The following is a 24,761-nucleotide window of genomic DNA, read 5'->3' as shown; positions in this document are numbered from 1 at the left end:
CTATTCACCGCCCATTATGGTTTCTGGGCTTTCCGAAATGGTGCTATGGGCGACGTAGTTCCTCACGGTTCAAAAGTTATGAGGTTTCCAAGTTTAGACTCGTCTTAGGATGCATTAAAAAAATTAAAAAAATAAAAGGGGTGCAACACGAGGACTTCCCGGGAGGTCACCCATCCTAGTACTACTCTCGCCCAAGCACGCTTAACTGCGGAGTTCTGATGGGATCCGGTGCATTAGTGCTGGTATGATCGCACCCGTCAGTACATCACTCTCGTTTCTACATATCCTTTTCGCAGCCTGTGAGGCCGTGGGACCCACATGATTTCTTGCCATTTGTTTCGAGCGAAAAAGTGCGTCGAGGTTAATGGCGTTCAGAAAGCATCAAAAACACCCTGAGAATCCGCTTTCGATCTTTTTGCGTGCCAAAACTTTCCGCAGCCCGTTTGAGGGTCAAAACGGCTGAATTTGAGCCCGAAAAATTGGCGCCGCCTATTCACCGCCCATTATGGTTTCTGGGGCTTTCCGAAATGGTGCTATGGGCGACGTAGTTCCTCACGGTTCAAAAGTTATGAGGTTTCCAAGTTTAGACTCGTCTTAGGATGCATTAAAAAAAATTAAAAAATAAAAAGGGGTGCAACCCATCCTAGTACTACTCTCGCCCAAGCACGCTTAACTGCGGAGTTCTGATGGGATCCGGTGCATTAGTGCTGGTATGATCGCACCCGTCAGTACATCACTCTCGTTTCTACATATCCTTTTCGCAGCCTGTGAGGCCGTGGGACCCACATGATTTTCTTGCCAATTTGTTTCGAGCGAAAAAGTGCGTCGAGGTTAATGGCGTTCAGAAAGCATCAAAAACACCCTGAGAATCCGCTTTCGATCTTTTTTGCGTGCCAAAACTTTCCGCAGCCCGTTTGAGGGTCAAAACAGCTGAATTTGAGCCCGAAAAATTGGCGCCGCCTATTCACCGCCCATTATGGTTTCTGGGGCTTTCTGAAATGGTGCTATGGGCGACGTAGTTCCTCACGGTTCAAAAGTTATGAGGTTTCCAAGTTTAGACTCGTCATAGGATGCATTAAAAAAAATTAAAAAAATAAAAAGGGGTGCAACACGAGGACTTCCCGGGAGGTCACCCATCCTAGTACTACTCTCGCCCAAGCATGCTTCACTGCGGAGTTCTGATGGGATCCGGTGCATTAGTGCTGGTATGATCGCACCCGTCAGTACATCACTCTCGTTTCTACATATCCTTTTCGCAGCCTGTGAGGCCGTGGGACCCACATGATTTTCTTGCCAATTTGTTTCGAGCGAAAAAGTGCGTCGAGGTTAATGGCGTTCAGAAAGCATCAAAAACACCCTGAGAATCCGCTTTCGATCTTTTTTGCGTGCCAAAACTTTCCGCAGCCCGTTTGAGGGTCAAAACGGCTGAATTTGAGCCCGAAAAATTGGCGCCGCCTATTCACCGCCCATTATGGTTTCTGGGGCTTTCCGAAATGGTGCTATGGGCGACGTAGTTCCTCACGGTTCAAAAGTTATGAGGTTTCCAAGTTTAGACTCGTCTTAGGATGCATTAAAAAAAATTAAAAAATAAAAAGGGGTGCAACACGAGGACTTCCCGGGAGGTCACCCATCCTAGTACTACTCTCGCCCAAGCACGCTTAACTGCGGAGTTCTGATGGGATCCGGTGCATTAGTGCTGGTATGATCGCACCCGTCAGTACATCACTCTCGTTTCTACATATCCTTTTCGCAGCCTGTGAGGCCGTGGGACCCACATGATTTTCTTGCCAATTTGTTTCGAGCGAAAAAGTGCGTCGAGGTTAATGGCGTTCAGAAAGCATCAAAAACACCCTGAGAATCCGCTTTCGATCTTTTTTGCGTGCCAAAACTTTCCGCAGCCCGTTTGAGGGTCAAAACGGCTGAATTTGAGCCCGAAAAATTGGCGCCGCCTATTCACCGCCCATTATGGTTTCTGGGGCTTTCCGAAATGGTGCTATGGGCGACGTAGTTCCTCACGGTTCAAAAGTTATGAGGTTTCCAAGTTTAGACTCGTCTTAGGATGCATTAAAAAAAATTAAAAAATAAAAAGGGGTGCAACACGAGGACTTCCCGGGAGGTCACCCATCCTAGTACTACTCTCGCCCAAGCACGCTTAACTGCGGAGTTCTGATGGGATCCGGTGCATTAGTGCTGGTATGATCGCACCCGTCAGTACATCACTCTCGTTTCTACATATCCTTTTCGCAGCCTGTGTGAGGCCGTGGGACCCACATGATTTTCTTGCCAATTTGTTTCGAGCGAAAAAGTGCGTCGAGGTTAATGGCGTTCAGAAAGCATCAAAAACACCCTGAGAATCCGCTTTCGATCTTTTTTGCGTGCCAAAACTTTCCGCAGCCCGTTTGAGGGTCAAAACGGCTGAATTTGAGCCCGAAAAATTGGCGCCGCCTATTCACCGCCCATTATGGTTTCTGGGGCTTTCCGAAATGGTGCTATGGGCGACGTAGTTCCTCACGGTTCAAAAGTTATGAGGTTTCCAAGTTTAGACTCGTCTTAGGATGCATTAAAAAAAATTAAAAAATAAAAAGGGGTGCAACACGAGGACTTCCCGGGAGGTCACCCATCCTAGTACTACTCTCGCCCAAGCACGCTTAACTGCGGAGGAGTTCTGATGGGATCCGGTGCATTAGTGCTGGTATGATCGCACCCGTCAGTACATCACTCTCGTTTCTACATATCCTTTTCGCAGCCTGTGAGGCCGTGGGACCCACATGATTTTCTTGCCAATTTGTTTCGAGCGAAAAAGTGCGTCGAGGTTAATGGCGTTCAGAAAGCATCAAAAACACCCTGAGAATCCGCTTTCGATCTTTTTTGCGTGCCAAAACTTTCCGCAGCCCGTTTGAGGGTCAAAACGGCTGAATTTGAGCCCGAAAAATTGGCGCCGCCTATTCACCGCCCATTATGGTTTCTGGGGCTTTCCGAAATGGTGCTATGGGCGACGTAGTTCCTCACGGTTCAAAAGTTATGAGGTTTCCAAGTTTAGACTCGTCTTAGGATGCATTAAAAAAAATTAAAAAATAAAAAGGGGTGCAACACGAGGACTTCCCGGGAGGTCACCCATCCTAGTACTACTCTCGCCCAAGCACGCTTAACTGCGGAGTTCTGATGGGATCCGGTGCATTAGTGCTGGTATGATCGCACCCGTCAGTACATCACTCTCGTTTCTACATATCCTTTTCGCAGCCTGTGAGGCCGTGGGACCCACATGATTTTCTTGCCAATTTGTTTCGAGCGAAAAAGTGCGTCGAGGTTAATGGCGTTCAGAAAGCATCAAAAACACCCTGAGAATCCGCTTTCGATCTTTTTTGCGTGCCAAAACTTTCCGCAGCCCGTTTGAGGGTCAAAACGGCTGAATTTGAGCCCGAAAAATTGGCGCCGCCTATTCACCGCCCATTATGGTTTCTGGGGCTTTCCGAAATGGTGCTATGGGCGACGTAGTTCCTCACGGTTCAAAAGTTATGAGGTTTCCAAGTTTAGACTCGTCTTAGGATGCATTAAAAAAAATTAAAAAATAAAAAGGGGTGCAACACGAGGACTTCCCGGGAGGTCACCCATCCTAGTACTACTCTCGCCCAAGCACGCTTAACTGCGGAGTTCTGATGGGATCCGGTGCATTAGTGCTGGTATGATCGCACCCGTCAGTACATCACTCTCGTTTCTACATATCCTTTTCGCAGCCTGTGAGGCCGTGGGACCCACATGATTTTCTTGCCAATTTGTTTCGAGCGAAAAAGTGCGTCGAGGTTAATGGCGTTCAGAAAGCATCAAAAACACCCTGAGAATCCGCTTTCGATCTTTTTTGCGTGCCAAAACTTTCCGCAGCCCGTTTGAGGGTCAAAACGGCTGAATTTGAGCCCGAAAATTGGCGCCGCCTATTCACCGCCCATTATGGTTTCTGGGGCTTTCCGAAATGGTGCTATGGGCGACGTAGTTCCTCACGGTTCAAAAGTTATGAGGTTTCCAAGTTTAGACTCGTCTTAGGATGCATTAAAAAAAATTAAAAAATAAAAAGGGGTGCAACACGAGGACTTCCCGGGAGGTCACCCATCCTAGTACTACTCTCGCCCAAGCACGCTTAACTGCGGAGTTCTGATGGGATCCGGTGCATTAGTGCTGGTATGATCGCACCCGTCAGTACATCACTCTCGTTTCTACATATCCTTTTCGCAGCCTGTGAGGCCGTGGGACCCACATGATTTTCTTGCCAATTTGTTTCGAGCGAAAAAGTGCGTCGAGGTTAATGGCGTTCAGAAAGCATCAAAAACACCCTGAGAATCCGCTTTCGATCTTTTTTGCGTGCCAAAACTTTCCGCAGCCCGTTTGAGGGTCAAAACGGCTGAATTTGAGCCCGAAAAATTGGCGCCGCCTATTCACCGCCCATTATGGTTTCTGGGGCTTTCCGAAATGGTGCTATGGGCGACGTAGTTCCTCACGGTTCAAAAGTTATGAGGTTTCCAAGTTTAGACTCGTCTTAGGATGCATTAAAAAAAATTAAAAAATAAAAAGGGGTGCAACACGAGGACTTCCCGGGAGGTCACCCATCCTAGTACTACTCTCGCCCAAGCACGCTTAACTGCGGAGTTCTGATGGGATCCGGTGCATTAGTGCTGGTATGATCGCACCCGTCAGTACATCACTCTCGTTTCTACATATCCTTTTCGCAGCCTGTGAGGCCGTGGGACCCACATGATTTTCTTGCCAATTTGTTTCGAGCGAAAAAGTGCGTCGAGGTTAATGGCGTTCAGAAAGCATCAAAAACACCCTGAGAATCCGCTTTCGATCTTTTTTGCGTGCCAAAACTTTCCGCAGCCCGTTTGAGGGTCAAAACGGCTGAATTTGAGCCCGAAAAATTGGCGCCGCCTATTCACCGCCCATTATGGTTTCTGGGGCTTTCCGAAATGGTGCTATGGGCGACGTAGTTCCTCACGGTTCAAAAGTTATGAGGTTTCCAAGTTTAGACTCGTCTTAGGATGCATTAAAAAAATTAAAAAATAAAAAGGGGTGCAACACGAGGACTTCCCGGGAGGTCACCCATCCTAGTACTACTCTCGCCCAAGCACGCTTAACTGCGGAGTTCTGATGGGATCCGGTGCATTAGTGCTGGTATGATCGCACCCGTCAGTACATCACTCTCGTTTCTACATATCCTTTTCGCAGCCTGTGAGGCCGTGGGACCCACATGATTTTCTTGCCAATTTGTTTCGAGCGAAAAAGTGCGTCGAGGTTAATGGCGTTCAGAAAGCATCAAAAACACCCTGAGAATCCGCTTTCGATCTTTTTTGCGTGCCAAAACTTTCCGCAGCCCGTTTGAGGGTCAAAACGGCTGAATTTGAGCCCGAAAAATTGGCGCCGCCTATTCACCGCCCATTATGGTTTCTGGGGCTTTCCGAAATGGTGCTATGGGCGACGTAGTTCCTCACGGTTCAAAAGTTATGAGGTTTCCAAGTTTAGACTCGTCTTAGGATGCATTAAAAAAAATTAAAAAATAAAAAGGGGTGCAACACGAGGACTTCCCGGAGGTCACCCATCCTAGTACTACTCTCGCCCAAGCACGCTTAACTGCGGAGTTCTGATGGGATCCGGTGCATTAGTGCTGGTATGATCGCACCCGTCAGTACATCACTCTCGTTTCTACATATCCTTTTCGCAGCCTGTGTGAGGCCGTGGGACCCACATGATTTTCTTGCCATTTTGTTTCGAGCGAAAAAGTGCGTCGAGGTTAATGGCGTTCAGAAAGCATCAAAAACACCTGAGAATCCGCTTTCGATCTTTTTTGCGTGCCAAAACTTTCCGCAGCCCGTTTGAGGGTCAAAACGGCTGAATTTGAGCCCGAAAAATTGGCGCCGCCTATTCACCGCCCATTATGGTTTCTGGGGCTTTCCGAAATGGTGCTATGGGCGACGTAGTTCCTCACGGTTCAAAAGTTATGAGGTTTCCAAGTTTAGACTCGTCTTAGGATGCATTAAAAAAAATTAAAAAATAAAAAGGGGTGCAACACGAGGACTTCCCGGGAGGTCACCCATCCTAGTACTACTCTCGCCCAAGCACGCTTAACTGCGGAGTTCTGATGGGATCCGGTGCATTAGTGCTGGTATGATCGCACCCGTCAGTACATCACTCTCGTTTCTACATATCCTTTTCGCAGCCTGTGAGGCCGTGGGACCCACATGATTTTCTTGCCAATTTGTTTCGAGCGAAAAAGTGCGTCGAGGTTAATGGCGTTCAGAAAGCATCAAAAACACCCTGAGAATCCGCTTTCGATCTTTTTTGCGTGCCAAAACTTTCCGCAGCCCGTTTGAGGGTCAAAACGGCTGAATTTGAGCCCGAAAATTTGGCGCCGCCTATTCACCGCCCATTATGGTTTCTGGGGCTTTCCGAAATGGTGCTATGGGCGACGTAGTTCCTCACGGTTCAAAAGTTATGAGGTTTCCAAGTTTAGACTCGTCTTAGGATGCATTAAAAAAAATTAAAAAATAAAAAGGGGTGCAACACGAGGACTTCCCGGGAGGTCACCCATCCTAGTACTACTCGCCCAAGCACGCTTAACTGCGGAGTTCTGATGGGATCCGGTGCATTAGTGCTGGTATGATCGCACCCGTCAGTACATCACTCTCGTTTCTACATATCCTTTTCGCAGCCTGTGAGGCCGTGGGACCCACATGATTTTCTTGCCATTTTGTTTCGAGCGAAAAAGTGCGTCGAGGTTAATGGCGTTCAGAAAGCATCAAAAACACCCTGAGAATCCGCTTTCGATCTTTTTTGCGTGCCAAAACTTTCCGCAGCCCGTTTGAGGGTCAAAACGGCTGAATTTGAGCCCGAAAAATTGGCGCCGCCTATTCACCGCCCATTATGGTTTCTGGGGCTTTCCGAAATGGTGCTATGGGCGACGTAGTTCCTCACGGTTCAAAAGTTATGAGGTTTCCAAGTTTAGACTCGTCTTAGGATGCATTAAAAAAATTAAAAAATAAAAAGGGGTGCAACACGAGGACTTCCCGGGAGGTCACCCATCCTAGTACTACTCTCGCCCAAGCACGCTTAACTGCGGAGTTCTGATGGGATCCGGTGCATTAGTGCTGGTATGATCGCACCCGTCAGTACATCATCTCTCGTTCTACATATCCTTTTCGCAGCCTGTGAGGCCGTGGGACCCACATGATTTTCTTGCCAATTTGTTTCGAGCGAAAAAGTGCGTCGAGGTTAATGGCGTTCAGAAAGCATCAAAAACACCCTGAGAATCCGCTTTCGATCTTTTTTGCGTGCCAAAACTTTCCGCAGCCCGTTTGAGGGTCAAAACGGCTGAATTTGAGCCCGAAAAATTGGCGCCGCCTATTCACCGCCCATTATGGTTTCTGGGGCTTTCCGAAATGGTGCTATGGGCGACGTAGTTCCTCACGGTTCAAAAGTTATGAGGTTTCCAAGTTTAGACTCGTCTTAGGATGCATTAAAAAAATTAAAAAATAAAAAGGGGTGCAACACGAGGACTTCCCGGGAGGTCACCCATCCTAGTACTACTCTCGCCCAAGCACGCTTAACTGCGGAGTTCTGATGGGATCCGGTGCATTAGTGCTGGTATGATCGCACCCGTCAGTACATCACTCTCGTTTCTACATATCCTTTTGCAGCAGCCTGTGAGGCCGTGGGACCCACATGATTTTCTTGCCATTTTGTTTCGAGCGAAAAAGTGCGTCGAGGTTAATGGCGTTCAGAAAGCATCAAAAACACCCTGAGAATCCGCTTTCGATCTTTTTTGCGTGCCAAAACTTTCCGCAGCCCGTTTGAGGGTCAAAACGGCTGAATTTGAGCCCGAAAAATTGGCGCCGCCTATTCACCGCCCATTATGGTTTCTGGGGCTTTCCGAAATGGTGCTATGGGCGACGTAGTTCCTCACGGTTCAAAAGTTATGAGGTTTCCAAGTTTAGACTCGTCTTAGGATGCATTAAAAAAAAATAAAAAATAAAAAGGGGTGCAACACGAGGACTTCCCGGGAGGTCACCCATCCTAGTACTACTCTCGCCCAAGCACGCTTAACTGCGGAGTTCTGATGGGATCCGGTGCATTAGTGCTGGTATGATCGCACCCGTCAGTACATCACTCTCGTTTCTACATATCCTTTTCGCAGCCTGTGAGGCCGTGGGACCCACATGATTTTCTTGCCAATTTGTTTCGAGCGAAAAAGTGCGTCGAGGTTAATGGCGTTCAGAAAGCATCAAAAAACCCTGAGAATCCGCTTTCGATCTTTTTTGCGTGCCAAAACTTTCCGCAGCCCGTTTGAGGGTCAAAACGGCTGAATTTGAGCCCGAAAAATTGGCGCCGCCTATTCACCGCCCATTATGGTTTCTGGGGCTTTCCGAAATGGTGCTATGGGCGACGTAGTTCCTCACGGTTCAAAAGTTATGAGGTTTCCAAGTTTAGACTCGTCTTAGGATGCATTAAAAAAAATTAAAAAATAAAAAGGGGTGCAACACGAGGACTTCCCGGGAGGTCACCCATCCTAGTACTACTCTCGCCCAAGCACGCTTAACTGCGGAGTTCTGATGGGATCCGGTGCATTAGTGCTGGTATGATCGCACCCGTCAGTACATCACTCTCGTTTCTACATATCCTTTTCGCAGCCTGTGAGGCCGTGGGACCCACATGATTTTCTTGCCAATTTGTTTCGAGCGAAAAAGTGCGTCGAGGTTAATGGCGTTCAGAAAGCATCAAAAACACCCTGAGAATCCGCTTTCGATCTTTTTTGCGTGCCAAAACTTTCCGCAGCCCGTTTGAGGGTCAAAACGGCTGAATTTGAGCCCGAAAAATTGGCGCCGCCTATTCACCGCCCATTATGGTTTCTGGGGCTTTCCGAAATGGTGCTATGGGCGACGTAGTTCCTCACGGTTCAAAAGTTATGAGGTTTCCAAGTTTAGACTCGTCTTAGGATGCATTAAAAAAAATTAAAAAATAAAAAGGGGTGCAACACGAGGACTTCTGATGGGATCCAGGAGGTCACCCATCCTAGTACTACTCTCGCCCAAGCACGCTTAACTGCGGAGTTCTGATGGGATCCGGTGCATTAGTGCTGGTATGATCGCACCCGTCAGTACATCACTCTCGTTTCTACATATCCTTTTCGCAGCCTGTGAGGCCGTGGGACCCACATGATTTTCTTGCCAATTTGTTTCGAGCGAAAAAGTGCGTCGAGGTTAATGGCGTTCAGAAAGCATCAAAAACACCCTGAGAATCCGCTTTCGATCTTTTTTGCGTGCCAAAACTTTCCGCAGCCCGTTTGAGGGTCAAAACGGCTGAATTTGAGCCCGAAAAATTGGCGCCGCCTATTCACCGCCCATTATGGTTTCTGGGGCTTTCCGAAATGGTGCTATGGGCGACGTAGTTCCTCACGGTTCAAAAGTTATGAGGTTTCCAAGTTTAGACTCGTCTTAGGATGCATTAAAAAAAATTAAAAAATAAAGGGGTGCAACACGAGGACTTCCCGGGAGGTCACCCATCCTAGTACTACTCTCGCCAAGCACGCTTAACTGCGGAGTTCTGATGGGATCCGGTGCATTAGTGCTGGTATGATCGCACCCGTCAGTACATCACTCTCGTTTCTACATATCCTTTTCGCAGCCTGTGAGGCCGTGGGACCCACATGATTTTCTTGCCAATTTGTTTCGAGCGAAAAAGTGCGTCGAGGTTAATGGCGTTCAGAAAGCATCAAAAACACCCTGAGAATCCGCTTTCGATCTTTTTTGCGTGCCAAAACTTTCCGCAGCCCGTTTGAGGGTCAAAACGGCTGAATTTGAGCCCGAAAAATTGGCGCCGCCTATTCACCGCCCATTATGGTTTCTGGGGCTTTCCGAAATGGTGCTATGGGCGACGTAGTTCCTCACGGTTCAAAAGTTATGAGGTTTCCAAGTTTAGACTCGTCTTAGGATGCATTAAAAAAAATTAAAAAATAAAAAGGGGTGCAACACGAGGACTTCCCGGGAGGTCACCCATCCTAGTACTACTCTCGCCCAAGCACGCTTAACTGCGGAGTTCTGATGGGATCCGGTGCATTAGTGCTGGTATGATCGCACCCGTCAGTACATCACTCTCGTTTCTACATATCCTTTTCGCAGCCTGTGAGGCCGTGGGACCCACATGATTTCTTGCCAATTTGTTTCGAGCGAAAAAGTGCGTCGAGGTTAATGGCGTTCAGAAAGCATCAAAAACACCCTGAGAATCCGCTTTCGATCTTTTTGCGTGCCAAAACTTTCCGCAGCCCGTTTGAGGGTCAAAACGGCTGAATTTGAGCCCGAAAAATTGGCGCCGCCTATTCACCGCCCATTATGGTTTCTGGGGCTTTCCGAAATGGTGCTATGGGCGACGTAGTTCCTCACGGTTCAAAAGTTATGAGGTTTCCAAGTTTAGACTCGTCTTAGGATGCATTAAAAAAATTAAAAAATAAAAAGGGGTGCAACACGAGGACTTCCCGGGAGGTCACCCATCCTAGTACTACTCTCGCCCAAGCACGCTTAACTGCGGAGTTCTGATGGGATCCGGTGCATTAGTGCTGGTATGATCGCACCCGTCAGTACATCACTCTCGTTTCTACATATCCTTTTCGCAGCCTGTGAGGCCGTGGGACCCACATGATTTTCTTGCCAATTTGTTTCGAGCGAAAAAGTGCGTCGAGGTTAATGGCGTTCAGAAAGCATCAAAAACACCCTGAGAATCCGCTTTCGATCTTTTTTGCGTGCCAAAACTTTCCGCAGCCCGTTTGAGGGTCAAAACGGCTGAATTTGAGCCCGAAAAATTGGCGCCGCCTATTCACCGCCCATTATGGTTTCTGGGGCTTTCCGAAATGGTGCTATGGGCGACGTAGTTCCTCACGGTTCAAAAGTTATGAGGTTTCCAAGTTTAGACTCGTCTTAGGATGCATTAAAAAAAATTAAAAAATAAAAAGGGGTGCAACACGAGGACTTCCCGGGAGGTCACCCATCCTAGTACTACTCTCGCCCAAGCACGCTTAACTGCGGAGTTCTGATGGGATCCGGTGCATTAGTGCTGGTATGATCGCACCCGTCAGTACATCACTCTCGTTTCTACATATCCTTTTCGCAGCCTGTGAGGCCGTGGGACCCACATGATTTTCTTGCCAATTTGTTTCGAGCGAAAAAGTGCGTCGAGGTTAATGGCGTTCAGAAAGCATCAAAAACACCCTGAGAATCCGCTTTCGATCTTTTTTGCGTGCCAAAACTTTCCGCAGCCCGTTTGAGGGTCAAAACGGCTGAATTTGAGCCCGAAAAATTGGCGCCGCCTATTCACCGCCCATTATGGTTTCTGGGGCTTTCCGAAATGGTGCTATGGGCGACGTAGTTCCTCACGGTTCAAAAGTTATGAGGTTTCCAAGTTTAGACTCGTCTTAGGATGCATTAAAAAAAATTAAAAAATAAAAAGGGGTGCAACACGAGGACTTCCCGGGAGGTCACCCATCCTAGTACTACTCTCGCCCAAGCACGCTTAACTGCGGAGTTCTGATGGGATCCGGTGCATTAGTGCTGGTATGATCGCACCCGTCAGTACATCACTCTCGTTTCTACATATCCTTTTCGCAGCCTCCGTGTGAGGCCGTGGGACCCACATGATTTTCTTGCCATTTTGTTTCGAGCGAAAAAGTGCGTCGAGGTTAATGGCGTTCAGAAAGCATCAAAAACACCCTGAGAATCCGCTTTCGATCTTTTTTGCGTGCCAAAACTTTCCGCAGCCCGTTTGAGGGTCAAAACGGCTGAATTTGAGCCCGAAAAATTGGCGCCGCCTATTCACCGCCCATTATGGTTTCTGGGGCTTTCCGAAATGGTGCTATGGGCGACGTAGTTCCTCACGGTTCAAAAGTTATGAGGTTTCCAAGTTTAGACTCGTCTTAGGATGCATTAAAAAAATTAAAAAATAAAAAGGGGTGCAACACGAGGACTTCCCGGGAGGTCACCCATCCTAGTACTACTCTCGCCCAAGCACGCTTAACTGCGGAGTTCTGATGGGATCCGGTGCATTAGTGCTGGTATGATCGCACCCGTCAGTACATCACTCTCGTTTCTACATATCCTTTTCGCAGCCTGTGAGGCCGTGGGACCCACATGATTTTCTTGCCAATTTGTTTCGAGCGAAAAAGTGCGTCGAGGTTAATGGCGTTCAGAAAGCATCAAAAACACCCTGAGAATCCGCTTTCGATCTTTTTTGCGTGCCAAAACTTTCCGCAGCCCGTTTGAGGGTCAAAACGGCTGAATTTGAGCCCGAAAAATTGGCGCCGCCTATTCACCGCCCATTATGGTTTCTGGGGCTTTCCGAAATGGTGCTATGGGCGACGTAGTTCCTCACGGTTCAAAAGTTATGAGGTTTCCAAGTTTAGACTCGTCTTAGGATGCATTAAAAAAAATTAAAAAATAAAAAGGGGTGCAACACGAGGACTTCCCGGGAGGTCACCCATCCTAGTACTACTCTCGCCCAAGCACGCTTAACTGCGGAGTTCTGATGGGATCCGGTGCATTAGTGCTGGTATGATCGCACCCGTCAGTACATCACTCTCGTTTCTACATATCCTTTTGCAGCCAATCCGTGTGAGGCCGTGGGACCCACATGATTTTCTTGCCAATTTGTTTCGAGCGAAAAAGTGCGTCGAGGTTAATGGCGTTCAGAAAGCATCAAAAACACCCTGAGAATCCGCTTTCGATCTTTTTTGCGTGCCAAAACTTTCCGCAGCCCGTTTGAGGGTCAAAACGGCTGAATTTGAGCCCGAAAAATTGGCGCCGCCTATTCACCGCCCATTATGGTTTCTGGGGCTTTCCGAAATGGTGCTATGGGCGACGTAGTTCCTCACGGTTCAAAAGTTATGAGGTTTCCAAGTTTAGACTCGTCTTAGGATGCATTAAAAAAATTAAAAAAATAAAAAGGGGTGCAACACGAGGACTTCCCGGGAGGTCACCCATCCTAGTAACTCTCGCCCAAGCACGCTTAACTGCGGAGTTCTGATGGGATCCGGTGCATTAGTGCTGGTATGATCGCACCCGTCAGTACATCACTCTCGTTTCTACATATCCTTTTCGCAGCCTGTGAGGCCGTGGGACCCACATGATTTTCTTGCCAATTTTGTTTCGAGCGAAAAAGTGCGTCGAGGTTAATGGCGTTCAGAAAGCATCAAAAACACCCTGAGAATCCGCTTTCGATCTTTTTTGCGTGCCAAAACTTTCCGCAGCCCGTTTGAGGGTCAAAACGGCTGAATTTGAGCCCGAAAAATTGGCGCCGCCTATTCACCGCCCATTATGGTTTCTGGGGCTTTCCGAAATGGTGCTATGGGCGACGTAGTTCCTCACGGTTCAAAAGTTATGAGGTTTCCAAGTTTAGACTCGTCTTAGGATGCATTAAAAAAATTAAAAAATAAAAAGGGGTGCAACACGAGGACTTCCCGGGAGGTCACCCATCCTAGTACTACTCTCGCCCAAGCACGCTTAACTGCGGAGTTCTGATGGGATCCGGTGCATTAGTGCTGGTATGATCGCACCCGTCAGTACATCACTCTCGTTTCTACATATCCTTTTCGCAGCCTGTGAGGCCGTGGGACCCACATGATTTTCTTGCCAATTTGTTTCGAGCGAAAAAGTGCGTCGAGGTTAATGGCGTTCAGAAAGCATCAAAAACACCTGAGAATCCGCTTTCGATCTTTTTTGCGTGCCATGTCTTTCCCAAAACTGCAGCCCGTTTGAGGGTCAAAACGGCTGAATTTGAGCCCGAAAATTGGCGCCGCCTATTCACCGCCCATTATGGTTTCTGGGGCTTTCCGAAATGGTGCTATGGGCGACGTAGTTCCTCACGGTTCAAAAGTTATGAGGTTTCCAAGTTTAGACTCGTCTTAGGATGCATTAAAAAAAATTAAAAAATAAAAAGGGGTGCAACACGAGGACTTCCCGGGAGGTCACCCATCCTAGTACTACTCTCGCCCAAGCACGCTTAACTGCGGAGTTCTGATGGGATCCGGTGCATTAGTGCTGGTATGATCGCACCCGTCAGTACATCACTCTCGTTTCTACATATCCTTTTCGCAGCCTGTGAGGCCGTGGGACCCACATGATTTTCTTGCCAATTTGTTTCGAGCGAAAAAGTGCGTCGAGGTTAATGGCGTTCAGAAAGCATCAAAAACACCCTGAGAATCCGCTTTCGATCTTTTTTGCGTGCCAAAACTTTCCGCAGCCCGTTTGAGGGTCAAAACGGCTGAATTTGAGCCCGAAAAATTGGCGCCGCCTATTCACCGCCCATTATGGTTTCTGGGGCTTTCCGAAATGGTGCTATGGGCGACGTAGTTCCTCACGGTTCAAAAGTTATGAGGTTTCCAAGTTTAGACTCGTCTTAGGATGCATTAAAAAAAATTAAAAAATAAAAAGGGGTGCAACACGAGGACTTCCCGGGAGGTCACCCATCCTAGTACTACTCTCGCCCAAGCACGCTTAACTGCGGAGTTCTGATGGGATCCGGTGCATTAGTGCTGGTATGATCGCACCCGTCAGTACATCACTCTCGTTTCTACATATCCTTTTCGCAGCCTGTGAGGCCGTGGGACCCACATGATTTTCTTGCCATTTGTTTCGAGCGAAAAAGTGCGTCGAGGTTAATGGCGTTCAGAAAGCATCAAAAACACCCTGAGAATCCGCTTTCGATCTTTTTTGCGTGCCAAAACTTTCCGCAGCCCGTTTGAGGGTCAAAACGGCTGAATTTGAGCCCGAAAAATTGGCGCCGCCTATTCACCGCCCATTATGGTTTCTGGGGCTTTCCGAAATGGTGCTATGGGCGACGTAGTTCCTCACGGTTCAAAAGTTATGAGGTTTCCAAGTTTAGACTCGTCTTAGGATGCATTAAAAAAAATTAAAAAATAAAAAGGGGTGCAACACGAGGACTTCCCGGGAGGTCACCCATCCTAGTACTACTCTCGCCCAAGCACGCTTAACTGCGGAGTTCTGATGGGATCCGGTGCATTAGTGCTGGTATGATCGCACCCGTCAGTACATCACTCTCGTTTCTACATATCCTTTTCGCAGCCTGTGTGAGGCCGTGGGACCCACATGATTTTCTTGCCATTTTGTTTCGAGCGAAAAAGTGCGTCGAGGTTAATGGCGTTCAGAAAGCATCAAAAACACCCTGAGAATCCGCTTTCGATCTTTTTTGCGTGCCAAAACTTTCCGCAGCCCGTTTGAGGGTCAAAACGGCTGAATTTGAGCCCGAAAAATTGGCGCCGCCTATTCACCGCCCATTATGGTTTCTGGGGCTTTCCGAAATGGTGCTATGGGCGACGTAGTTCCTCACGGTTCAAAAGTTATGAGGTTTCCAAGTTTAGACTCGTCTTAGGATGCATTAAAAAAAATTAAAAAATAAAAAGGGGTGCAACACGAGGACTTCCCGGGAGGTCACCCATCCTAGTACTACTCTCGCCCAAGCACGCTTAACTGCGGAGTTCTGATGGGATCCGGTGCATTAGTGCTGGTATGATCGCACCCGTCAGTACATCACTCTCGTTTCTACATATCCTTTTCGCAGCCTGTGAGGCCGTGGGACCCACATGATTTTCTTGCCATTTGTTTCGAGCGAAAAAGTGCGTCGAGGTTAATGGCGTTCAGAAAGCATCAAAAACACCCTGAGAATCCGCTTTCGATCTTTTTTGCGTGCCAAAACTTTCCGCAGCCCGTTTGAGGGTCAAAACGGCTGAATTTGAGCCCGAAAATTGGCGCCGCCTATTCACCGCCCATTATGGTTTCTGGGGCTTTCCGAAATGGTGCTATGGGCGACGTAGTTCCTCACGGTTCAAAAGTTATGAGGTTTCCAAGTTTAGACTCGTCTTAGGATGCATTAAAAAAAATTAAAAAATAAAAAGGGGTGCAACACGAGGACTTCCCGGGAGGTCACCCATCCTAGTACTACTCTCGCCCAAGCACGCTTAACTGCGGAGTTCTGATGGGATCCGGTGCATTAGTGCTGGTATGATCGCACCCGTCAGTACATCACTCTCGTTTCTACATATCCTTTTCGCAGCCTGTGAGGCCGTGGGACCCACATGATTTTCTTGCCAATTTGTTTCGAGCGAAAAAGTGCGTCGAGGTTAATGGCGTTCAGAAAGCATCAAAAACACCCTGAGAATCCGCTTTCGATCTTTTTTGCGTGCCAAAACTTTCCGCAGCCCGTTTGAGGGTCAAAACGGCTGAATTTGAGCCCGAAAAATTGGCGCCGCCTATTCACCGCCCATTATGGTTTCTGGGGCTTTCCGAAATGGTGCTATGGGCGACGTAGTTCCTCACGGTTCAAAAGTTATGAGGTTTCCAAGTTTAGACTCGTCTTAGGATGCATTAAAAAAAATTAAAAAATAAAAAGGGGTGCAACACGAGGACTTCCCGGGAGGTCACCCATCCTAGTACTACTCTCGCCCAAGCACGCTTAACTGCGGAGTTCTGATGGGATCCGGTGCATTAGTGCTGGTATGATCGCACCCGTCAGTACATCACTCTCGTTTCTACATATCTTTTCGCAGCCTGTGAGGCCGTGGGACCCACATGATTTTCTTGCCAATTTGTTTCGAGCGAAAAAGTGCGTCGAGGTTAATGGCGTTCAGAAAGCATCAAAAACACCCTGAGAATCCGCTTTCGATCTTTTTTGCGTGCCAAAACTTTCCGCAGCCCGTTTGAGGGTCAAAACGGCTGAATTTGAGCCCGAAAAATTGGCGCCGCCTATTCACCGCCCATTATGGTTTCTGGGGCTTTCCGAAATGGTGCTATGGGCGACGTAGTTCCTCACGGTTCAAAAGTTATGAGGTTTCCAAGTTTAGACTCGTCTTAGGATGCATTAAAAAAAATTAAAAAATAAAAAGGGGTGCAACACGAGGACTTCCCGGGAGGTCACCCATCCTAGTACTACTCTCGCCCAAGCACGCTTAACTGCGGAGTTCTGATGGGATCCGGTGCATTAGTGCTGGTATGATCGCACCCGTCAGTACATCACTCTCGTTTCTACATATCCTTTTCGCAGCCTGTGAGGCCGTGGGACCCACATGATTTTCTTGCCAATTTGTTTCGAGCGAAAAAGTGCGTCGAGGTTAATGGCGTTCAGAAAGCATCAAAAACACCCTGAGAATCCGCTTTCGATCTTTTTTGCGTGCCAAAACTTTCCGCAGCCCGTTTGAGGGTCAAAACGGCTGAATTTGAGCCCGAAAAATTGGCGCCGCCTATTCACCGCCCATTATGGTTTCTGGGGCTTTCCGAAATGGTGCTATGGGCGACGTAGTTCCTCACGGTTCAAAAGTTATGAGGTTTCCAAGTTTAGACTCGTCTTAGGATGCATTAAAAAAAATTAAAAAATAAAAAGGGGTGCAACACGAGGACTTCCCGGGAGGTCACCCATCCTAGTACTACTCTCGCCCAAGCACGCTTAACTGCGGAGTTCTGATGGGATCCGGTGCATTAGTGCTGGTATGATCGCACCCGTCAGTACATCACTCTCGTTTCTACATATCCTTTTCGCAGCCTGTGAGGCCGTGGGACCCACATGATTTTCTTGCCAATTTGTTTCGAGCGAAAAAGTGCGTCGAGGTTAATGGCGTTCAGAAAGCATCAAAAACACCCTGAGAATCCGCTTTCGATCTTTTTTTGCGTGCCAAAACTTTCCGCAGCCCGTTTGAGGGTCAAAACGGCTGAATTTGAGCCCGAAAAATTGGCGCCGCCTATTCACCGCCCATTATGGTTTCTGGGGCTTTCCGAAATGGTGCTATGGGCGACGTAGTTCCTCACGGTTCAAAAGTTATGAGGTTTCCAAGTTTAGACTCGTCTTAGACGTAGTTCTCACGGTTCAAAAGTTATGAGGTTTCCAAGTTTAGACTCGTCTTAGGATGCATTAAAAAAAATTTAAAAATAAAAAGGGGTGCAACACGAGGACTCCCGGGAGGTCACCCATCCTAGTACTACTCTCGCCCAAGCACGCTTAACTGCGGAGTTCTGATGGGATCCGGTGCATTAGTGCTGGTATGATCGCACCCGTCAGTACATCACTCTCGTTTCTACATATCCTTTTCGCAGCCTGTGAGGCCGTGGGACCCACATGATTTTCTTGCCAATTTGTTTCGAGCGAAAAAGTGCGTCGAGGTTAATGGCGTTCAGAAAGCATCAAAAACACCCTGAGAATCCGCTTTCGATCTTTTTTGCGTGCCAAAACTTTCCGCAGCCCGTTTGAGGGTCAAAACGGCTGAATTTGAGCCCGAAAAATTGGCGCCGCCTATTCACCGCCCATTATGGTTTCTGGGGCTTTCCGAAATGGTGCTATGGGCGACGTAGTTCCTCACGGTTCAAAAGTTATGAGGTTTCCAAGTTTAGACTCGTCTTAGGATGCATTAAAAAAAATTAAAAAATAAAAAGGGGTGCAACACGAGGACTTCCCGGGAGGTCACCCATCCTAGTACTACTCTCGCCCAAGCACGCTTAACTGCGGAGTTCTGATGGGATCCGGTGCATTAGTGCTGGTATGATCGCACCCGTCAGTACATCACTCTCGTTTCTACATATCCTTTTCGCAGCCTGTGAGGCCGTGGGACCCACATGATTTTCTTGCCAATTTGTTTCGAGCGAAAAAGTGCGTCGAGGTTAATGGCGTTCAGAAAGCATCAAAAACACCCTGAGAATCCGCTTTCGATCTTTTTTGCGTGCCAAAACTTTCCGCAGCCCGTTTGAGGGTCAAAACGGCTGAATTTGAGCCCGAAAAATTGGCGCCGCCTATTCACCGCCCATTATGGTTTCTGGGGCTTTCCGAAATGGTGCTATGGGCGACGTAGTTCCTCACGGTTCAAAAGTTATGAGGTTTCCAAGTTTAGACTCGTCTTAGGATGCATTAAAAAAAATTAAAAAATAAAAAGGGGTGCAACACGAGGACTTCCCGGGAGGTCACCCATCCTAGTACTACTCTCGCCCAAGCACGCTTAACTGCGGAGTTCTGATGGGATCCGGTGCATTAGTGCTGGTATGATCGCACCCGTCAGTACATCACTCTCGTTTCTACATATCCTTTTCGCAGCCTGTGAGGCCGTGGGACCCACATGATTTTCTTGCCAATTTGTTTCGAGCGAAAAAGTGCGTCGAGGTTAATGGCGTTCAGAAAGCATCAAAAACACCCTGAGAATCCGCTTTCGATCTTTTTTGCGTGCCAAAACTTTCCGCAGCCCGTTTGAGGGTCAAAACGGGTGAATTTGAGCCCGAAAAATTGGCGCCGCCTATTCACCGCCCATTATGGTTTCTGGGGCTTTCCGAAATGGTGCTATGGGCGACGTAGTTCCTCACGGTTCAAAAGTTATGAGGTTTCCAAGTTTAGACTCGTCTTAGGATGCATTAAAAAAAATTAAAAAATAAAAAGGGGTGCAACACGAGGACTTCCCGGGAGGTCACCCATCCTAGTACTACTCTCGCCCAAGCACGCTTAACTGCGGAGTTCTGATGGGATCCGGTGCATTAGTGCTGGTATGATCGCACCCGTCAGTACATCACTCTCGTTTCTACATATCCTTTTCGCAGCCTGTGAGGCCGTGGGACCCACATGATTTTCTTGCCAATTTGTTTCGAGCGAAAAAGTGCGTCGAGGTTAATGGCGTTCAGAAAGCATCAAAAACACCCTGAGAATCCGCTTTCGATCTTTTTTGCGTGCCAAAACTTTCCGCAGCCCGTTTGAGGGTCAAAACGGCTGAATTTGAGCCCGAAAAATTGGCGCCGCCTATTCACCGCCCATTATGGTTTCTGGGGCTTCCGAAATGGTGCTATGGGCGACGTAGTTCCTCACGGTTCAAAAGTTATGAGGTTTCCAAGTTTAGACTCGTCTTAGGATGCATTAAAAAAAATTAAAAAATAAAAAGGGGTGCAACACGAGGACTTCCCGGGAGGTCACCCATCCTAGTACTACTCTCGCCCAAGCACGCTTAACTGCGGAGTTCTGATGGGATCCGGTGCATTAGTGCTGGTATGATCGCACCCGTCAGTACATCACTCTCGTTTCTACATATCCTTTCGCAGCACCCTGTGAGGCACGTGCCTTGGACCCAAATGATTTCTTGCCAATTGTTTCGAGCGAACAAAGTGGTCGAGGTTAATGGCGTCAGAAAGCATAAAAACACCAATGAGATCCGCTTTCGATCTTTTGGGTTGCCAAAACGTGACGCCAATTCAGGTGAAAACATTTGTAAAAACTAACACAAAAACCCTTCCTCTGGTAACACCAAAAAACGTTTTTTCCCATCTTTTTTCCGCCGCAGCCCGTTTGAGGGTCAAAACGGCTGAATTTGAGCCCGAAAAATTGGCGCCGCCTATTCACCGCCATTATGGTTTCTGGGGCTTTCCGAAATGGTGCTATGGGCGACGTAGTTCCTCACGGTTCAAAAGTTATGAGGTTTCCAAGTTTAGACTCGTCTTAGGATGCATTAAAAAAATTAAAAAATAAAAAGGGGTGCAACACGAGGACTTCCCGGGAGGTCACCCATCCTAGTACTACTCTCGCCCAAGCACGCTTAACTGCGGAGTTCTGATGGGATCCGGTGCATTAGTGCTGGTATGATCGCACCCGTCAGTACATCACTCTCGTTTCTACATATCCTTTTCGCAGCCTGTGAGGCCGTGGGACCCACATGATTTTCTTGCCAATTTGTTTCGAGCGAAAAAGTGCGTCGAGGTTAATGGCGTTCAGAAAGCATCAAAAACACCCTGAGAATCCGCTTTCGATCTTTTTTGCGTGCCAAAACTTTCCGCAGCCCGTTTGAGGGTCAAAACGGCTGAATTTGAGCCCGAAAAATTGGCGCCGCCTATTCACCGCCCATTATGGTTTCTGGGGCTTTCCGAAATGGTGCTATGGCGACGACGTAGTTCCTCACGGTTCAAAAGTTATGAGGTTTCCAAGTTTAGACTCGTCTTAGGATGCATTAAAAAAAATTAAAAAATAAAAAGGGGTGCAACACGAGGACTTCCCGGGAGGTCACCCATCCTAGTACTACTCTCGCCCAAGCACGCTTAACTGCGGAGTTCTGATGGGATCCGGTGCATTAGTGCTGGTATGATCGCACCCGTCAGTACATCACTCTCGTTTCTACATATCCTTTTCGCAGCCTGTGAGGCCGTGGGACCCACATGATTTTCTTGCCAATTGTTTCGAGCGAAAAAGTGCGTCGAGGTTAATGGCGTTCAGAAAGCATCAAAAACACCCTGAGAATCCGCTTTCGATCTTTTTGCGTGCCAAAACTTTCCGCAGCCCGTTTGAGGGTCAAAACGGCTGAATTTGAGCCCGAAAAATTGGCGCGCGCCTATTCACCGCCCATTATGGTTTCTGGGGCTTTCCGAAATGGTGCTATGGGCGACGTAGTTCCTCACGGTTCAAAAGTTATGAGGTTTCCAAGTTTAGACTCGTCTTAGGATGCATTAAAAAAAATTAAAAAATAAAAAGGGGTGCAACACGAGGACTTCCCGGGAGGTCACCCATCCTAGTACTACTCTCGCCCAAGCACGCTTAACTGCGGAGTTCTGATGGGATCCGGTGCATTAGTGCTGGTATGATCGCACCCGTCAGTACATCACTCTCGTTTCTACATATCCTTTTCGCACCTGTGAGGCCGTGGGACCCACATGATTTTCTTGCCAATTTGTTTCGAGCGAAAAAGTGCGTCGAGGTTAATGGCGTTCAGAAAGCATCAAAAACACCCTGAGAATCCGCTTTCGATCTTTTTTGCGTGCCAAAACTTTCCGCAGCCCGTTTGAGGGTCAAAACGGCTGAATTTGAGCCCGAAAAATTGGCGCCGCCTATTCACCGCCCATTATGGTTTCTGGGGCTTTCCGAAATGGTGCTATGGGCGACGTAGTTCCTCACGGTTCAAAAGTTATGAGGTTTCCAAGTTTAGACTCGTCTTAGGATGCATTAAAAAAAATTAAAAAATAAAAAGGGGTGCAACACGAGGACTTCCCGGGAGGTCACCCATCCTAGTACTACTCTCGCCCAAGCACGCTTAACTGCGGAGTTCTGATGGGATCCGGTGCATTAGTGCTGGTATGATCGCACCCGTCAGTACATCACTCTCGTTTCTACATATCCTTTTCGCAGCCTGTGAGGCCGTGGGACCCACATGATTTTCTTGCCAATTTGTTTCGAGCGAAAAAGTGCGTCGAGGTTAATGGCGTTCAGAAAGCATCAAAAACACCCTGAGAATCCGCTTTCGATCTTTTTTGCGTGCCAAAACTTTCCGCAGCCCGTTTGAGGGTCAAAACGGCTGAATTTGAGCCCGAAAAATTGGCGCCGCCTATTCACCGCCCATTATGGTTTCTGGGGCTTTCCGAAATGGTGCTATGGGCGACGTAGTTCCTCACGGTTCAAAAGTTATGAGGTTTCCAAGTTTAGACTCGTCTTAGGATGCATTAAAAAAAATTAAAAAATAAAAAGGGGTGCAACACGAGGACTTCCCGGGAGGTCACCCATCCTAGTACTACTCTCGCCCAAGCACGCTTAACTGCGGAGTTCTGATGGGATCCGGTGCATTAGTGCTGGTATGATCGCACCCGTCAGTACATCACTCTCGTTTCTACATATCCTTTTCGCAGCCTGTGAGGCCGTGGGACCCACATGATTTTCTTGCCAATTTGTTTCGAGCGAAAAAGTGCGTCGAGGTTAATGGCGTTCAGAAAGCATCAAAAACACCCTGAGAATCCGCTTTCGATCTTTTTTGCGTGCCAAAACTTTCCGCAGCCCGTTTGAGGGTCAAAACGGCTGAATTTGAGCCCGAAAAATTGGCGCCGCCTATTCACCGCCCATTATGGTTTCTGGGGCTTTCCGAAATGGTGCTATGGGCGACGTAGTTCCTCACGGTTCAAAAGTTATGAGGTTTCCAAGTTTAGACTCGTCTTAGGATGCATTAAAAAAAATTAAAAAATAAAAAGGGGTGCAACACGAGGACTTCCCGGGAGGTCACCCATCCTAGTACTACTCTCGCCCAAGCACGCTTAACTGCGGAGTTCTGATGGGATCCGGTGCATTAGTGCTGGTATGATCGCACCCGTCAGTACATCACTCTCGTTTCTACATATCCTTTTCGCAGCCTGTGAGGCCGTGGGACCCACATGATTTTCTTGCCAATTTGTTTCGAGCGAAAAAGTGCGTCGAGGTTAATGGCGTTCAGAAAGCATCAAAAACACCCTGAGAATCCGCTTTCGATCTTTTTTGCGTGCCAAAACTTTCCGCAGCCCGTTTGAGGGTCAAAACGGCTGAATTTGAGCCCGAAAAATTGGCGCCGCCTATTCACCGCCCATTATGGTTTCTGGGGCTTTCCGAAATGGTGCTATGGGCGACGTAGTTCCTCACGGTTCAAAAGTTATGAGGTTTCCAAGTTTAGACTCGTCTTAGGATGCATTAAAAAAAATTAAAAAATAAAAAGGGGTGCAACACGAGGACTTCCCGGGAGGTCACCCATCCTAGTACTACTCTCGCCCAAGCACGCTTAACTGCGGAGTTCTGATGGGATCCGGTGCATTAGTGCTGGTATGATCGCACCCGTCAGTACATCACTCTCGTTTCTACATATCCTTTTCGCAGCCTGTGAGGCCGTGGGACCCACATGATTTTCTTGCCAATTTGTTTCGAGCGAAAAAGTGCGTCGAGGTTAATGGCGTTCAGAAAGCATCAAAAACACCCTGAGAATCCGCTTTCGATCTTTTTTGCGTGCCAAAACTTTCCGCAGCCCGTTTGAGGGTCAAAACGGCTGAATTTGAGCCCGAAAAATTGGCGCCGCCTATTCACCGCCCATTATGGTTTCTGGGGCTTTCCGAAATGGTGCTATGGGCGACGTAGTTCCTCACGGTTCAAAAGTTATGAGGTTTCCAAGTTTAGACTCGTCTTAGGATGCATTAAAAAAAATTAAAAAATAAAAAGGGGTGCAACACGAGGACTTCCCGGGAGGTCACCCATCCTAGTACTACTCTCGCCCAAGCACGCTTAACTGCGGAGTTCTGATGGGATCCGGTGCATTAGTGCTGGTATGATCGCACCCGTCAGTACATCACTCTCGTTTCTACATATCCTTTTCGCAGCCTGTGAGGCCGTGGGACCCACATGATTTTCTTGCCAATTTGTTTCGAGCGAAAAAGTGCGTCGAGGTTAATGGCGTTCAGAAAGCATCAAAAACACCCTGAGAATCCGCTTTCGATCTTTTTTGCGTGCCAAAACTTTCCGCAGCCCGTTTGAGGGTCAAAACGGCTGAATTTGAGCCCGAAAAATTGGCGCCGCCTATTCACCGCCCATTATGGTTTCTGGGGCTTTCCGAAATGGTGCTATGGGCGACGTAGTTCCTCACGGTTCAAAAGTTATGAGGTTTCCAAGTTTAGACTCGTCTTAGGATGCATTAAAAAAAATTAAAAAATAAAAAGGGGTGCAACACGAGGACTTCCCGGGAGGTCACCCATCCTAGTACTACTCTCGCCCAAGCACGCTTAACTGCGGAGTTCTGATGGGATCCGGTGCATTAGTGCTGGTATGATCGCACCCGTCAGTACATCACTCTCGTTTCTACATATCCTTTTCGCAGCCTGTGAGGCCGTGGGACCCACATGATTTTCTTGCCAATTTGTTTCGAGCGAAAAAGTGCGTCGAGGTTAATGGCGTTCAGAAAGCATCAAAAACACCCTGAGAATCCGCTTTCGATCTTTTTTGCG

At 47.9% G+C, this 24,761-nt stretch overlaps 48 non-coding genes and 2 pseudogenes across 48 annotated transcripts; all 50 read right to left on the bottom strand.

Annotated features, from left to right (window-relative positions):
• Positions 1 to 137: 137 nt before the first annotated feature.
• On the bottom strand, positions 138 to 256 carry LOC117129622. The gene has a single exon (XR_004453254.1). It is a non-coding gene; the product is annotated as a 5S ribosomal RNA (ribosomal RNA).
• A 340-nt stretch (positions 257 to 596) lies between these two features.
• LOC117129633 lies at positions 597 to 724 on the bottom strand (annotated as a pseudogene).
• Positions 725 to 1,100: 376 nt separating this feature from the next.
• LOC117129626 lies at positions 1,101 to 1,219 on the bottom strand. Its single transcript, XR_004453258.1, has one exon. It is a non-coding gene; the product is annotated as a 5S ribosomal RNA (ribosomal RNA).
• A 375-nt stretch (positions 1,220 to 1,594) lies between these two features.
• Positions 1,595 to 1,713, bottom strand: LOC117129621. Its single transcript, XR_004453253.1, has one exon. It is a non-coding gene; the product is annotated as a 5S ribosomal RNA (ribosomal RNA).
• Positions 1,714 to 2,088: 375 nt separating this feature from the next.
• Positions 2,089 to 2,207, bottom strand: LOC117129620. The gene has a single exon (XR_004453252.1). It is a non-coding gene; the product is annotated as a 5S ribosomal RNA (ribosomal RNA).
• A 377-nt stretch (positions 2,208 to 2,584) lies between these two features.
• On the bottom strand, positions 2,585 to 2,706 carry LOC117129631. Its single transcript, XR_004453263.1, has one exon. It is a non-coding gene; the product is annotated as a 5S ribosomal RNA (ribosomal RNA).
• Positions 2,707 to 3,081: 375 nt separating this feature from the next.
• Positions 3,082 to 3,200, bottom strand: LOC117129619. The gene has a single exon (XR_004453251.1). It is a non-coding gene; the product is annotated as a 5S ribosomal RNA (ribosomal RNA).
• A 375-nt stretch (positions 3,201 to 3,575) lies between these two features.
• On the bottom strand, positions 3,576 to 3,694 carry LOC117129618. The gene has a single exon (XR_004453250.1). It is a non-coding gene; the product is annotated as a 5S ribosomal RNA (ribosomal RNA).
• A 374-nt stretch (positions 3,695 to 4,068) lies between these two features.
• On the bottom strand, positions 4,069 to 4,187 carry LOC117129617. Its single transcript, XR_004453249.1, has one exon. It is a non-coding gene; the product is annotated as a 5S ribosomal RNA (ribosomal RNA).
• Positions 4,188 to 4,562: 375 nt separating this feature from the next.
• LOC117129616 lies at positions 4,563 to 4,681 on the bottom strand. Its single transcript, XR_004453248.1, has one exon. It is a non-coding gene; the product is annotated as a 5S ribosomal RNA (ribosomal RNA).
• Positions 4,682 to 5,055: 374 nt separating this feature from the next.
• LOC117129615 lies at positions 5,056 to 5,174 on the bottom strand. Its single transcript, XR_004453247.1, has one exon. It is a non-coding gene; the product is annotated as a 5S ribosomal RNA (ribosomal RNA).
• A 375-nt stretch (positions 5,175 to 5,549) lies between these two features.
• LOC117129625 lies at positions 5,550 to 5,667 on the bottom strand. Its single transcript, XR_004453257.1, has one exon. It is a non-coding gene; the product is annotated as a 5S ribosomal RNA (ribosomal RNA).
• A 376-nt stretch (positions 5,668 to 6,043) lies between these two features.
• Positions 6,044 to 6,162, bottom strand: LOC117129614. The gene has a single exon (XR_004453246.1). It is a non-coding gene; the product is annotated as a 5S ribosomal RNA (ribosomal RNA).
• A 375-nt stretch (positions 6,163 to 6,537) lies between these two features.
• On the bottom strand, positions 6,538 to 6,654 carry LOC117129629. Its single transcript, XR_004453261.1, has one exon. It is a non-coding gene; the product is annotated as a 5S ribosomal RNA (ribosomal RNA).
• A 374-nt stretch (positions 6,655 to 7,028) lies between these two features.
• On the bottom strand, positions 7,029 to 7,147 carry LOC117129613. The gene has a single exon (XR_004453245.1). It is a non-coding gene; the product is annotated as a 5S ribosomal RNA (ribosomal RNA).
• Positions 7,148 to 7,521: 374 nt separating this feature from the next.
• Positions 7,522 to 7,640, bottom strand: LOC117129611. The gene has a single exon (XR_004453243.1). It is a non-coding gene; the product is annotated as a 5S ribosomal RNA (ribosomal RNA).
• A 377-nt stretch (positions 7,641 to 8,017) lies between these two features.
• LOC117129610 lies at positions 8,018 to 8,136 on the bottom strand. Its single transcript, XR_004453242.1, has one exon. It is a non-coding gene; the product is annotated as a 5S ribosomal RNA (ribosomal RNA).
• Positions 8,137 to 8,510: 374 nt separating this feature from the next.
• Positions 8,511 to 8,629, bottom strand: LOC117129609. Its single transcript, XR_004453241.1, has one exon. It is a non-coding gene; the product is annotated as a 5S ribosomal RNA (ribosomal RNA).
• Positions 8,630 to 9,004: 375 nt separating this feature from the next.
• LOC117129632 lies at positions 9,005 to 9,132 on the bottom strand (annotated as a pseudogene).
• A 373-nt stretch (positions 9,133 to 9,505) lies between these two features.
• On the bottom strand, positions 9,506 to 9,623 carry LOC117129630. The gene has a single exon (XR_004453262.1). It is a non-coding gene; the product is annotated as a 5S ribosomal RNA (ribosomal RNA).
• A 375-nt stretch (positions 9,624 to 9,998) lies between these two features.
• Positions 9,999 to 10,117, bottom strand: LOC117129608. The gene has a single exon (XR_004453240.1). It is a non-coding gene; the product is annotated as a 5S ribosomal RNA (ribosomal RNA).
• Positions 10,118 to 10,489: 372 nt separating this feature from the next.
• Positions 10,490 to 10,608, bottom strand: LOC117129607. The gene has a single exon (XR_004453239.1). It is a non-coding gene; the product is annotated as a 5S ribosomal RNA (ribosomal RNA).
• A 375-nt stretch (positions 10,609 to 10,983) lies between these two features.
• Positions 10,984 to 11,102, bottom strand: LOC117129606. Its single transcript, XR_004453238.1, has one exon. It is a non-coding gene; the product is annotated as a 5S ribosomal RNA (ribosomal RNA).
• A 375-nt stretch (positions 11,103 to 11,477) lies between these two features.
• LOC117129605 lies at positions 11,478 to 11,596 on the bottom strand. Its single transcript, XR_004453237.1, has one exon. It is a non-coding gene; the product is annotated as a 5S ribosomal RNA (ribosomal RNA).
• A 378-nt stretch (positions 11,597 to 11,974) lies between these two features.
• On the bottom strand, positions 11,975 to 12,093 carry LOC117129604. Its single transcript, XR_004453236.1, has one exon. It is a non-coding gene; the product is annotated as a 5S ribosomal RNA (ribosomal RNA).
• A 375-nt stretch (positions 12,094 to 12,468) lies between these two features.
• On the bottom strand, positions 12,469 to 12,587 carry LOC117129603. Its single transcript, XR_004453235.1, has one exon. It is a non-coding gene; the product is annotated as a 5S ribosomal RNA (ribosomal RNA).
• A 380-nt stretch (positions 12,588 to 12,967) lies between these two features.
• On the bottom strand, positions 12,968 to 13,084 carry LOC117129628. The gene has a single exon (XR_004453260.1). It is a non-coding gene; the product is annotated as a 5S ribosomal RNA (ribosomal RNA).
• A 375-nt stretch (positions 13,085 to 13,459) lies between these two features.
• On the bottom strand, positions 13,460 to 13,578 carry LOC117129602. Its single transcript, XR_004453234.1, has one exon. It is a non-coding gene; the product is annotated as a 5S ribosomal RNA (ribosomal RNA).
• A 380-nt stretch (positions 13,579 to 13,958) lies between these two features.
• On the bottom strand, positions 13,959 to 14,077 carry LOC117129600. Its single transcript, XR_004453232.1, has one exon. It is a non-coding gene; the product is annotated as a 5S ribosomal RNA (ribosomal RNA).
• A 375-nt stretch (positions 14,078 to 14,452) lies between these two features.
• On the bottom strand, positions 14,453 to 14,571 carry LOC117129599. Its single transcript, XR_004453231.1, has one exon. It is a non-coding gene; the product is annotated as a 5S ribosomal RNA (ribosomal RNA).
• A 374-nt stretch (positions 14,572 to 14,945) lies between these two features.
• Positions 14,946 to 15,064, bottom strand: LOC117129598. The gene has a single exon (XR_004453230.1). It is a non-coding gene; the product is annotated as a 5S ribosomal RNA (ribosomal RNA).
• A 377-nt stretch (positions 15,065 to 15,441) lies between these two features.
• LOC117129597 lies at positions 15,442 to 15,560 on the bottom strand. The gene has a single exon (XR_004453229.1). It is a non-coding gene; the product is annotated as a 5S ribosomal RNA (ribosomal RNA).
• Positions 15,561 to 15,933: 373 nt separating this feature from the next.
• Positions 15,934 to 16,052, bottom strand: LOC117129596. The gene has a single exon (XR_004453228.1). It is a non-coding gene; the product is annotated as a 5S ribosomal RNA (ribosomal RNA).
• Positions 16,053 to 16,427: 375 nt separating this feature from the next.
• On the bottom strand, positions 16,428 to 16,546 carry LOC117129595. The gene has a single exon (XR_004453227.1). It is a non-coding gene; the product is annotated as a 5S ribosomal RNA (ribosomal RNA).
• A 374-nt stretch (positions 16,547 to 16,920) lies between these two features.
• LOC117129594 lies at positions 16,921 to 17,039 on the bottom strand. Its single transcript, XR_004453226.1, has one exon. It is a non-coding gene; the product is annotated as a 5S ribosomal RNA (ribosomal RNA).
• Positions 17,040 to 17,414: 375 nt separating this feature from the next.
• LOC117129593 lies at positions 17,415 to 17,533 on the bottom strand. Its single transcript, XR_004453225.1, has one exon. It is a non-coding gene; the product is annotated as a 5S ribosomal RNA (ribosomal RNA).
• A 431-nt stretch (positions 17,534 to 17,964) lies between these two features.
• On the bottom strand, positions 17,965 to 18,082 carry LOC117129624. The gene has a single exon (XR_004453256.1). It is a non-coding gene; the product is annotated as a 5S ribosomal RNA (ribosomal RNA).
• A 375-nt stretch (positions 18,083 to 18,457) lies between these two features.
• LOC117129592 lies at positions 18,458 to 18,576 on the bottom strand. Its single transcript, XR_004453224.1, has one exon. It is a non-coding gene; the product is annotated as a 5S ribosomal RNA (ribosomal RNA).
• Positions 18,577 to 18,951: 375 nt separating this feature from the next.
• LOC117129591 lies at positions 18,952 to 19,070 on the bottom strand. Its single transcript, XR_004453223.1, has one exon. It is a non-coding gene; the product is annotated as a 5S ribosomal RNA (ribosomal RNA).
• A 375-nt stretch (positions 19,071 to 19,445) lies between these two features.
• On the bottom strand, positions 19,446 to 19,564 carry LOC117129589. Its single transcript, XR_004453221.1, has one exon. It is a non-coding gene; the product is annotated as a 5S ribosomal RNA (ribosomal RNA).
• A 374-nt stretch (positions 19,565 to 19,938) lies between these two features.
• LOC117129588 lies at positions 19,939 to 20,057 on the bottom strand. The gene has a single exon (XR_004453220.1). It is a non-coding gene; the product is annotated as a 5S ribosomal RNA (ribosomal RNA).
• Positions 20,058 to 20,523: 466 nt separating this feature from the next.
• LOC117129587 lies at positions 20,524 to 20,642 on the bottom strand. Its single transcript, XR_004453219.1, has one exon. It is a non-coding gene; the product is annotated as a 5S ribosomal RNA (ribosomal RNA).
• A 377-nt stretch (positions 20,643 to 21,019) lies between these two features.
• Positions 21,020 to 21,138, bottom strand: LOC117129586. Its single transcript, XR_004453218.1, has one exon. It is a non-coding gene; the product is annotated as a 5S ribosomal RNA (ribosomal RNA).
• Positions 21,139 to 21,512: 374 nt separating this feature from the next.
• On the bottom strand, positions 21,513 to 21,631 carry LOC117129585. The gene has a single exon (XR_004453217.1). It is a non-coding gene; the product is annotated as a 5S ribosomal RNA (ribosomal RNA).
• A 374-nt stretch (positions 21,632 to 22,005) lies between these two features.
• Positions 22,006 to 22,124, bottom strand: LOC117129584. Its single transcript, XR_004453216.1, has one exon. It is a non-coding gene; the product is annotated as a 5S ribosomal RNA (ribosomal RNA).
• Positions 22,125 to 22,499: 375 nt separating this feature from the next.
• LOC117129583 lies at positions 22,500 to 22,618 on the bottom strand. Its single transcript, XR_004453215.1, has one exon. It is a non-coding gene; the product is annotated as a 5S ribosomal RNA (ribosomal RNA).
• Positions 22,619 to 22,993: 375 nt separating this feature from the next.
• Positions 22,994 to 23,112, bottom strand: LOC117129582. The gene has a single exon (XR_004453214.1). It is a non-coding gene; the product is annotated as a 5S ribosomal RNA (ribosomal RNA).
• A 375-nt stretch (positions 23,113 to 23,487) lies between these two features.
• LOC117129581 lies at positions 23,488 to 23,606 on the bottom strand. Its single transcript, XR_004453213.1, has one exon. It is a non-coding gene; the product is annotated as a 5S ribosomal RNA (ribosomal RNA).
• Positions 23,607 to 23,981: 375 nt separating this feature from the next.
• LOC117129580 lies at positions 23,982 to 24,100 on the bottom strand. Its single transcript, XR_004453212.1, has one exon. It is a non-coding gene; the product is annotated as a 5S ribosomal RNA (ribosomal RNA).
• Positions 24,101 to 24,475: 375 nt separating this feature from the next.
• On the bottom strand, positions 24,476 to 24,594 carry LOC117129578. Its single transcript, XR_004453210.1, has one exon. It is a non-coding gene; the product is annotated as a 5S ribosomal RNA (ribosomal RNA).
• Between the last annotated feature and the right edge of the window lie 167 nt (positions 24,595 to 24,761).

This window comes from Brassica rapa, unplaced genomic scaffold (assembly GCF_000309985.2).
Source record: "Brassica rapa cultivar Chiifu-401-42 unplaced genomic scaffold, CAAS_Brap_v3.01 Scaffold0037, whole genome shotgun sequence".
Classification (NCBI taxonomy): Eukaryota; Viridiplantae; Streptophyta; class Magnoliopsida; order Brassicales; family Brassicaceae; genus Brassica; species Brassica rapa.
This window is presented reverse-complemented; position numbering and strand designations above follow the sequence as displayed.